A 9925-nucleotide genomic window follows, 5' to 3' on the forward strand; every position below is an offset into this window, starting at 1 on the left:
TTCGGTCACTGTGACCTTGACCTTTGACCTTTTTTCTCCAAAATCAATAGGGGCCTTGCTTTTCTGGTATCCAACAATATATCCAAGTTTCATTTGATTCAAATTAAAAAATATCGAGTTATCCTCCGGACACCAACATTTTTTGGAATTTTAAATCTATTTTCGGTCACTGTGACCTTGCCCTTTCACCTATTTTCTCCAAAATCTATAGGGGTCTTCCTTACCTGGTACATAACAATATCTTTAAGTATCATTTGATTCAGATTTAAACTTTCTGAGTTATCATCCGGAAACCAAATTTTTCTGAAATTTTCATTCTATATTCGGTCACTGTGACCTTGACCTTTGACCTTTTTTCTCCAAAATCAATAGGGGTCTTCCTCACCTGGTACCCAACAACATATCAAAGTTTCATTTGATTAGATTGTAAACGTTTTGAGTTATCATCCGGAAACCAATTGTTGACGCCCGCCCTCCCGCCCGCCCGCATCACCAAACCAATAGCCGAGTTCAACTTCGTTGCAACTCGGCTAAAAATGGGGAAAATTGAGCTCAAATCGTGTCCATACCCCTTTAAATCTACAGCGAATGAAAATCACTTCGCTCTAAGCGTGAATTCAATATAAGCGTGTTCGGTGTAACTGTACATGTGTTTTACTGGACGTTTCTTTACTCATTAGGAACAGTGGAAACGCCAATCTGTTTGTGTTCCCTCTGTCCTGTAGTTATTCTAATTCTACCAAACCGATCGCGGAAGCTCAGTAGTAGAGCGTTCATTTCGTGATCACGTCAAACCTAGAAGTGAGAAACACGGGTCTTTCGGATATGACCTTAACAAAATGGAGGTCCCGTGTTGCGGCAGACGTTGGCACGATAAAGAACCTGCTACAACACTGATCGCTAAGCATAGGTCTAAGTTGTGGTACTTTACACCTACACCTGGTGACGTCTCAGTATGAGTGAAAAATTCTCGACAACACGTAAAACAATCAATCAATCTAATGTTAGCTCAGTGCACATCTTACTCCCCAGTTTTTTTTAAAAAGTAATTCCATCCTCCTGTGATGTCATCAGATTTTGCAATATCAATGATTTCTGTAGATTTATGCAAGGTACGAGCATAAATTTTGTTGAAGTCTTTTCCGATGGTTATTATAAAAAAAAAATCTTGTCAACAGGGGATGCTTACTCCTCCTAGGCACCTGATCCCACCTCTGGTGTATCCAGGGGTCCGTGTTTGCCCAACTATCTATTTGTATTGCTTATAGGCGTTATGAGATTTATCACTGTTCGTTATCTTAACCTTTAAGTCAAAAATGATCTATTTAAAAAGTCTAAGTTATAGGTAAATAATCAATGATATGCTTCTAAATATTAAATCCAAGGGCAATAACTCTGTTTTTATTGATTTGTTTATCAAGTCTAATATGCGATAGATTTCCTTTTTATTTACAGACATTTTGTATATTTTTGTGAAGAAACATTACATTACATTATCCTCTTCGTGTTAGGTAACACATAGGCTTCCAACAGGGTCCGCCAACCAGCTCTCTCCTTTGCCTTTCTTTCTAATTCTCCCCAACTGTATCCCAACTCTTTCATCTCCCTTTCAAGCGTCCGCCTCCATGTACCCTTTGACCTTCCTGGTTTCCTCTTGCCAGCCGGTGTCCACCTCAGTGCTCTTTTTACATGCCTGGTGTTATCCATTCTTAGTATATGTCCTGTAAATCTCCACCTTCTCTTCTTAATCTCATCATTGATGATGTTGATTCTTGTTCTCGCTATGAGTTCGATGTTCGATACTCTGTCCATTTGATGTTCATGATCTTCCTTAGTAGCCTGCCTTCTACTCATCTCAGTTTTCTTTCAATTTCCCTGTTTGTTCTCCATCTTTCTGCGCCGTATAACAAAACTGATCTTATGTTGCTTTTATATAACCTTATCTTTGTCTTGTAGGATATTTTTCTCGACTTCCAGATGTTGGACATTTTATTAAAGGCTGATGTTGTTTTTCCTATTCTAATATTCACTTCTTTCATTACTTCCCCATCACTGCTAAGAGTGCTGCTAAGATAACAAAAATCTTATACCTCTTCAATTGGCTGTCCATTCATGACGATGTTACTTGTGTTACGGCAGTTGATCTTCATGATTTTGGTCTTTTTGTCATTTATTTTTAGTCCTATTTTCTTTGCTTATATCATCAGATTTCATTTGCATGTGTTGGTATGGGTGTGAAAACAGACTAATGTCGTCAGCAAAGTCCATGTCCTCCAATGTGTTCGTTAATCCCCATTGAATGCCTCTTGGTTCTTTTGTTGTTCTTTTCATGACCCAATCTATTGCAAGAATGAAAAGTAGAGGTGAGATTATGCATCCTTGCCTGACTCCAGATGTTATCAAAAACCAATCTGTGAGTTCACCATCATGCCGTACTGCACACCTAAATCCATTGTACATTTCTTTAATGATATTCACAATTTTTTGGTTGATTCCATAATGCTGAAGAATTTTCCAAAGAGAGTCTCTGTGAATACTATAATACCTTCTCAAAATCTATGAAATATGTATAGGGATGAATTCCATTCGTTAGTCTCTTCAATTATGGTTCTTAAAATAAATAAGAAACATTTTCATGTAATTGTTATGAATACTATTTTATCGTTTTAACCATTTTATATGCGATTTTGATGATGCTGTTGAAGGAAAATTTCAATTTTCTGACGGTGATATATGATTCTGTTTATGTATGTCTCGCATCTGAGAAAGTGTGATGACCTATATATTTTATTTGATAATTTATTAGTTTTAACCCTAATAAATGTAAATAAATACGTTTTTAAAACTTGTATCAGATAAAACTGCTAGTATGGAGTTACCTTAAAAACTATATTTTATTCACAAAGTGAATGGGATCGGGCAGTAGGCATAGCCTATTTCAGCCCTTTACCTACATCAAGGTCAAGTGTGAAATGGAAATACAAGGCACACACATATGTAAAACTTATACGGTATCAATTTTGATGCACCAGATGCGCATTTCGACAAATAATGTCTCTTCAGTGATGCTCAACCGAAATGTTCGAAATCCGAAATAACTATGAAGTTTTAGAGCTAAATATAGCCAAAAACAGCGTGCTAAAAAAGTGGAGTCAAATTCGTCCAAGGATAAGAGCTATGCATGAGGGAGATAATCCTTAATTTTGAAATGAATTTCTAAATTTTATAACATCAATTAAATATACATCCGTATTTTCAAGTACTTAGCTACTGGGCTGTAGAGACCCTCGGGGACTAACAGTCCACCAGCAGAGGCCTCGACCCAGGTGTCATAATGTAAAACTTATACGGTACCAATTTTGATGCACCAGATGCGCATTTCGACAAATAATGTCTCTTCAGTGATGCTCAACCGAAATGTTTGAAATCCGAAATAACTATGAAGTTTTAGAGCTAAATATAGCCAAAAACAGCGTGCCAATATATATAAATAAAAATACAAATATATAGGCTGAGAAAAGTTTCGATATATGCACACATACATATACTCCCCAATTGGTATAGTTGTTAGAGATGAAACGATTAACTTGACGCTTTACTTTCTGTTTTAATATCGATATCCCCTATATGATTAATCCGAAATAACTGACGTTTTCCTGGCTTTTTTATGATTTTGATATTTACCGTGCCTACACACCGATTGGGACTTGATGTTTTTGTAGTCAAAATCAATTTTGTGTACACAAAATTGAATTCTGTCGGAACAAAATTATTTTTGTCTTACAAAAATATGTTATTCATACTTGTTTTATGATAACTTCATTTTTGTAATGACAAAAAATAAATTTTGTTATAAAAAATTATCTTCCAGTGGACAAAAACCATTTTTGTCCGGACAAAATTCATTTTTTTTTCAATCAGGTTTGCAAATATAAACTCATTTTTATACAAAATTGGCTTTTGTTATCTAATTTGCAAATTGGATAACAAAAGTCAATTTTGTGAGACAAATTGGATAACAAGTCAATTTTGTGAGACAAAATTGAATTCATACACAAAATGTTGATTTCGAGACTTTGTACTCAAAATCCGTTTTTGTGTGGACAAAATTCAGTTTTGTTAGACAAAAATGATAATTGAACACAAAATTGAATTTTGTATCACAAAAGTCAATTTTGTCTAACAAGTTAATGTTGTATGCAAATTAATTACTTTACAGACTCCAAATATGGATATGCTAATGAAAGTTCTTATCACGATTTTGTAAGGGGGCCTCTCGTTGCAGTACAGGCGATGATAGTATCGGGTACTAAACGCCACGATGGCCTCAACAAGTGACATGCCTAACAAACACATTAATATATAAAGGTTACGAGAGTTGCTCGATCAACCAATCGGTGAGGAGCTTACATGTACAAGTAAAGGTGACAAAAAAAGTTTCTGTCAGGACGAAAATGACTTTTGTGTACAAAAATGAATTAAAATGATTTTTGTCCACTGAAAGGTAATTTTATATCACAAAATTTATTTTGGTCATTACGTAATTGAAGTTATCATTTATAAAAACATAGTTTTGTAAGACAAAAGTGACTTTGTTACGACAGAATTCAATTTCGTCTTACAAAATTCAATTTTGTCTCACAAAACTGATTTTTGTCGGAATATTTCTCAGTTTTGTATGACCGTCGTGGTGGCCTAAAGGTTAGAGCGTTCGCCCCGCATGCGGAAGGTCCGGGGTTCGAATCCCGGTTGCGACAAACCTAAGTCGTTAAAACAGGTAGTGACAGTTCCATCGCCAAACGCTCGGCATCAGGTGTGAATGTCACGGGTCCTCGGACCTTAAAAACGAATGTCCCGTGTCACAGTAGGTGTGGCACGCTAAAGAACCCTCACTGCTCTATGGCCATAATCGCTGAGCATAGGCCTAAATTTGAAGCCATTCACCGGTCTTGGTGACGTCTCCAAATAAGTGAAAAATTCTCGAGAGAGGCGTTAAGCAAGATCAATCAATCAGATTCCAAATAAAACTAATTTGCATACAAATTTCACTTGTGATACAAAATAAAAAAAAAATTCATTCAAAAATGAATTAACATGACTTGTGAAAGATAATTTTGTATCACAAAATTCATTTTTGTGATTTGTCATCAATTTCGTTAACTTGAACTCATTTTTGTTGAACAAAAGTCGTTTTTGTCCACACAAAATTGGATTTTGAGTACAAATCACAAAAGTCCCATTTGGCGCCCCGTTGTGCCAGGAAAACGTCAGAACTTACGTAAACTTGAAATTTCGGCATTCTCGGATTTTAAATACTTGCGAGCCGAATTCAATGTTAAACTCACAACTAATCAATAAAACGATGCCTTTTGTACTCACTAATATAGATTTTATGGGTTCTTTCATCACAAAAGCAGTCTCTTGAAAACATTTTAACAAACTGTCGAGCTTTGTTTTGAGTCACGTGACTCGTTCGCTCAAACGACAGCGAAAATTCGGTTGACAACAGTTGTGTGCTTCTGTTATCAAATTTTGGGGTGATATTTTCTTTTAATCGATATTCTGCCGGTTCTGACGTTTTTCTGGCACGGTAAATATCAAAATCATAAAAAAGCCAGGAAAACGTAAGACATTTCGGACTACTATATGATATAACAAAAAATCAATCAAACCGATCAACGGACTTTTAAGATTGTCCATATGAAAGGTGAAGATAACGAACAGTGATCAATCTCATAACTCCTAGTATAAGCAATACAAAATAGATAGTTGTGCAAACACGGACCCCTGGAAACACCAGAGGTGGGATCAGGTACCTAGGAGGAGTAAGCATCCCCTGTCGACCGGTCACATCCGCCGTGAGCCCTATATGCTGATCAGGTAAACGGAGTTATCCGTAGTCAAAATCAGTGTACGAAGAACGGCCTATCAATCGGTATGAAACATGTCGGACAGCATTTGACCCAATGATAGGTTGTATTGAAGAACTAGATCGTTATAACGACCATATAATTTGCGAAATGCTGACTTCAATCGAGACTGTTAAAACCCCTGTACCATCAACTTGTTTGTTAGTAGCTTGCCTCGATTTAAAAATTGACCATAGGCAGAACAAGCTCTTGCGTATCGAATCAGTTGAGAGATATAAACACAATATGCAGGTGATAATGGAATACTGCTACATAGATATGGGAAGTTGATGATGGAGAAGCTGAAATCATCCCGTTTGCCATACAGTTGAGTTTTCAGTTTGCCGTTAATGTCTACTTTCAATAAAAAATCAGAATGAAGCAGAATTGGACGACTCCGTGGTGTCTTTTATTTCGAGCTCACGGGGATATATCGAATCGACATATGAATGAAAGATATCATTGTTAATAGACAAAACGTCGTCGATATATCTAAATGTCTAATGTAAGGCCACAGCAAGAAATTTCTTCTCGCGTATAAGTTTTTGAATAAATTCTACTTCATATGAATATAGAAACACGTCATCTAACAAAGGAGAAAAATTCGTAGCCATGGGAATTCCAACAGACTGTTCGAAGACCTGATTACCAAAGACCACGAAGATATTGTCAATGAGGAACTCTAGCATATTTTTTATTTCAACTTCAGAGTACTTGTGCGTGGAATCAGAGTGGTGTTTAACAAAGTAAGTTTTTGGATTTTAAGGTTGTATGTATGATGTTGTATTATGGGATATGTGAACAATGGAATCATTGGATTTAGAATATCAGCACGTCAACATCATGAAAATGTTTTGAAAATAAATAACAGAATAACTGTCAATTAGATCGACTCTAACGTTGTATCTTTTAACTTTAAAAAAATGGAGGGATTTAATCAGAATGTATGTGTATGAAATGGGGATCAACGTTTTCATATGAAAGATGAAGATAACGAACAGTGATCAATCATATAAAATTTCATATTCCAGAAAACTGACTAGCAGTGGAGATATAGGGGGTGCAACCTCTTGACTGAAAATGCCTTTTTTAAAATTCGTCAATTTTTGCCATTTTAAGGTCTTTATTAACTTTTTTGGGCGAAAAAGGAACAAAGGTGGATGGTTTAAACAACCCCCTTTTAAAAAATTTCTGATTCTGCCCCTGGCTAGAAACATAGATGACATCAATTTAGTTTGACTTTATAACTGTCAATGTCTCAACTAAAATATGTGCTTTTTAATAATAAACACAATAAGGCTATTTGCATATCCATTATCTTTATCAATATAAAGTATTTAATTTTTTTTTTTACAGTAGTTTATCAGCATTACGGTAAATTACGTGCTACCCTTTCCCCCTGTCTGACTAAAGACAGCCCAATCTATTTCACAAAGTTAGTAAGCCAGTAAAATAATAGGGGCTGGCATTAGTCAGATCGCATCCCCCCTAATCTACATATTTATAATACTATCACGGTTATTGCAAATATCAAAAGAATGCGGCGGTCATTATTCTGCGATATACCTTCAAACGTAATAACTGATTATGAGAAAATTGATACACATCTTGCTTGCACTTCGTATTTCGCGAATGCAACAATAAAGTCGATGACTGATCAAACTGATTAAAATCAGATATTTGATCCGCTCCGGTTTTTTCTTTCTTTTTGTTGTGTCGCTACACGGAGCGGATCAAAGATCTGGTTTTATCAGATTGATGACTGCATGATAATTCAATTTTAAGAATAAATCATGCCGTTTAAGAATAAGAAAAAAGTTTTCTTGGCCTGTGTAATCACAGCAATTAATATAATCCGTGAACATTAAACTGAATACAAAAAAATTCAAAATAGAATTAGAATACCCCTACCATCTCGCCTTTTTCGTCAACAACAAAAAAAACCCAACAAACCAACAACAACAAAAATGTACGTCGTTTCAGAATTCGTCATGACATCAGTGACCTTTTTTGAAGCTAGGAAATCAATCGGCTGTATATTTCTGAGCCGTAGTAATAAAGAAATAAAGTTTTTGTTTCCGTGTATGTTGCAGGATATAACCTCCTTGGTTTCGAAATGTTATTTTAACGTAGTTCCACCCTCCTGAGACTTCATAAGATTTTGCAAAGTCAATAATGTAATAAGATTTATGCATGACAGGAACATAAATTTTGTTGGAGTCATTTTTAATAGTTATTGTAAAAAATCTTGTTAACCATGAAATATTTCAAAAGAATAACCAATTATATGTTTCAAAATATTGAATCCAAGGGCAATTGTTTTCATTAAATTATTTATCAAGTCCATTATGCGATAGATTTGCTTAATTATTCACAAACATTTTCCATATCTTTTAAAGAAACAAGTTTCATGAAATTGTTATGAATGCCATTATATCGTTATAACTAGTTTTTGTGAAATTTTGATAATGCTGTTTAAGGAAAATTGCAATTTTCTGACGTCGATAACAGGTATATGTGCTAATTGATAGAATTTATATCAATAATGCAACATACTTATTTTATAATTTTTATTTGTTACAATGATATATTATTTGAAGAATCAACAATCAAATATAAAATTGAACCCATAATTCTAGAGGAGTGGAATTACCTGAAATATAAAAGCCTCGGCCTTCATATTTCAAAACAACATTTCTAAACCTCGAAGGCTATCCTGCAACAAACACGAAAATGCGATCATTATTTCTTAGTTAAAACACCTTACATGTTTATATAAAGGAAATGATTATTACCAATGATATCTCTGCAAATGCAAAATTAATGAATTGTTATCTAAAATGTATGGATTCGCCTAACATAATTGTCCAAAGCGATTTAAGGAGAGGGCTTATACATGTATAGGCAATGCTTGTTGTCCAATCCATTTATGTTTTATACATAATAAAATACATGTTTGAACTAAATTAAAAACGATTTTTTTTTATAAGGACTAAGTTTCATTCATATATTTTTTGAAATATACAATGCATATAGCTTGAAAATAAATCATCAACATATTTGTGCATTGCTGTTGGTATCTTATCACCCTCACCAGCACAGGGTTTGGCTTTCAAACAAAGTTCAGCAAGTTCTAAAAGTCGTAGAGCTGTCAAAAATTTCTTAGAGGAACAGTCATACAAGAATTGGTGTACCGGAGCGTGATTTTGTTCCCTGTTAGGACTATATATGCACTCGTCACGTCCTCAGTGTGCACCTCCTCAAACGTTCATTTCACTTAGACGTATTCGCTCGATAAAGCTCATATCACCTGTTTTGGTATTGGACATGATTTTATCCAAACCAGCGTGTTTTACGTGCCGACAAGAATTTTCACTCACGTAGAGACGTCACCAGTTGTAGGTGAAGTACCACAAATTTAGACCTATGCTTATAGCGCTCAGAGCCGTAACAGTGAGGGTTCTTTAACGTGCCAACACCTGCCGCGATACAGAACCTTCGGTTTAAGGTCATATCGAAAGACCCGTGATTCTCACGTCTAAATGCCGATTGTTAGACGAAGGAGCAATCGTTATTTATTTTAACGCCTTAGGTTTGACGCAGCCATGGCATGAGCGGGAATCGAACTCACGACCTCTCGGTTACGAAGCAAACGCCCGATCAATCATCTCTGAGATAGAAAATATGGAAAACATACAATGGTTTGGATAAAAATCATATACAATCATTAAACATATCATAGCTTCCATATTTAGAGCAGATTTTGATCCCGTGGAGATCCAAGTTAGAATAGGTTCTCAGTACCTCTTACTTGTCGTAAGACGCGACTAAATGGGGTGGTCCTTCGCCGTATGAGACTGCAAAAAACGAAGTCCCATATCACAGCAGGTGTGGCACGGTAAAAATACCTCCCTGCTCTAAGGCCGTAAGCACCGAGCATAGACCTAAATTTTGCAGCCCTTCACCGTCACCATGAGTGAAAAAAATTCTTAAGAGAGACGTTAAACAATATATAA

The sequence above is a fragment of the Ostrea edulis genome, chromosome 1 (assembly GCF_947568905.1).
Source record: "Ostrea edulis chromosome 1, xbOstEdul1.1, whole genome shotgun sequence".
Lineage (NCBI taxonomy): Eukaryota > Metazoa > Mollusca > Bivalvia > Ostreida > Ostreidae > Ostrea > Ostrea edulis.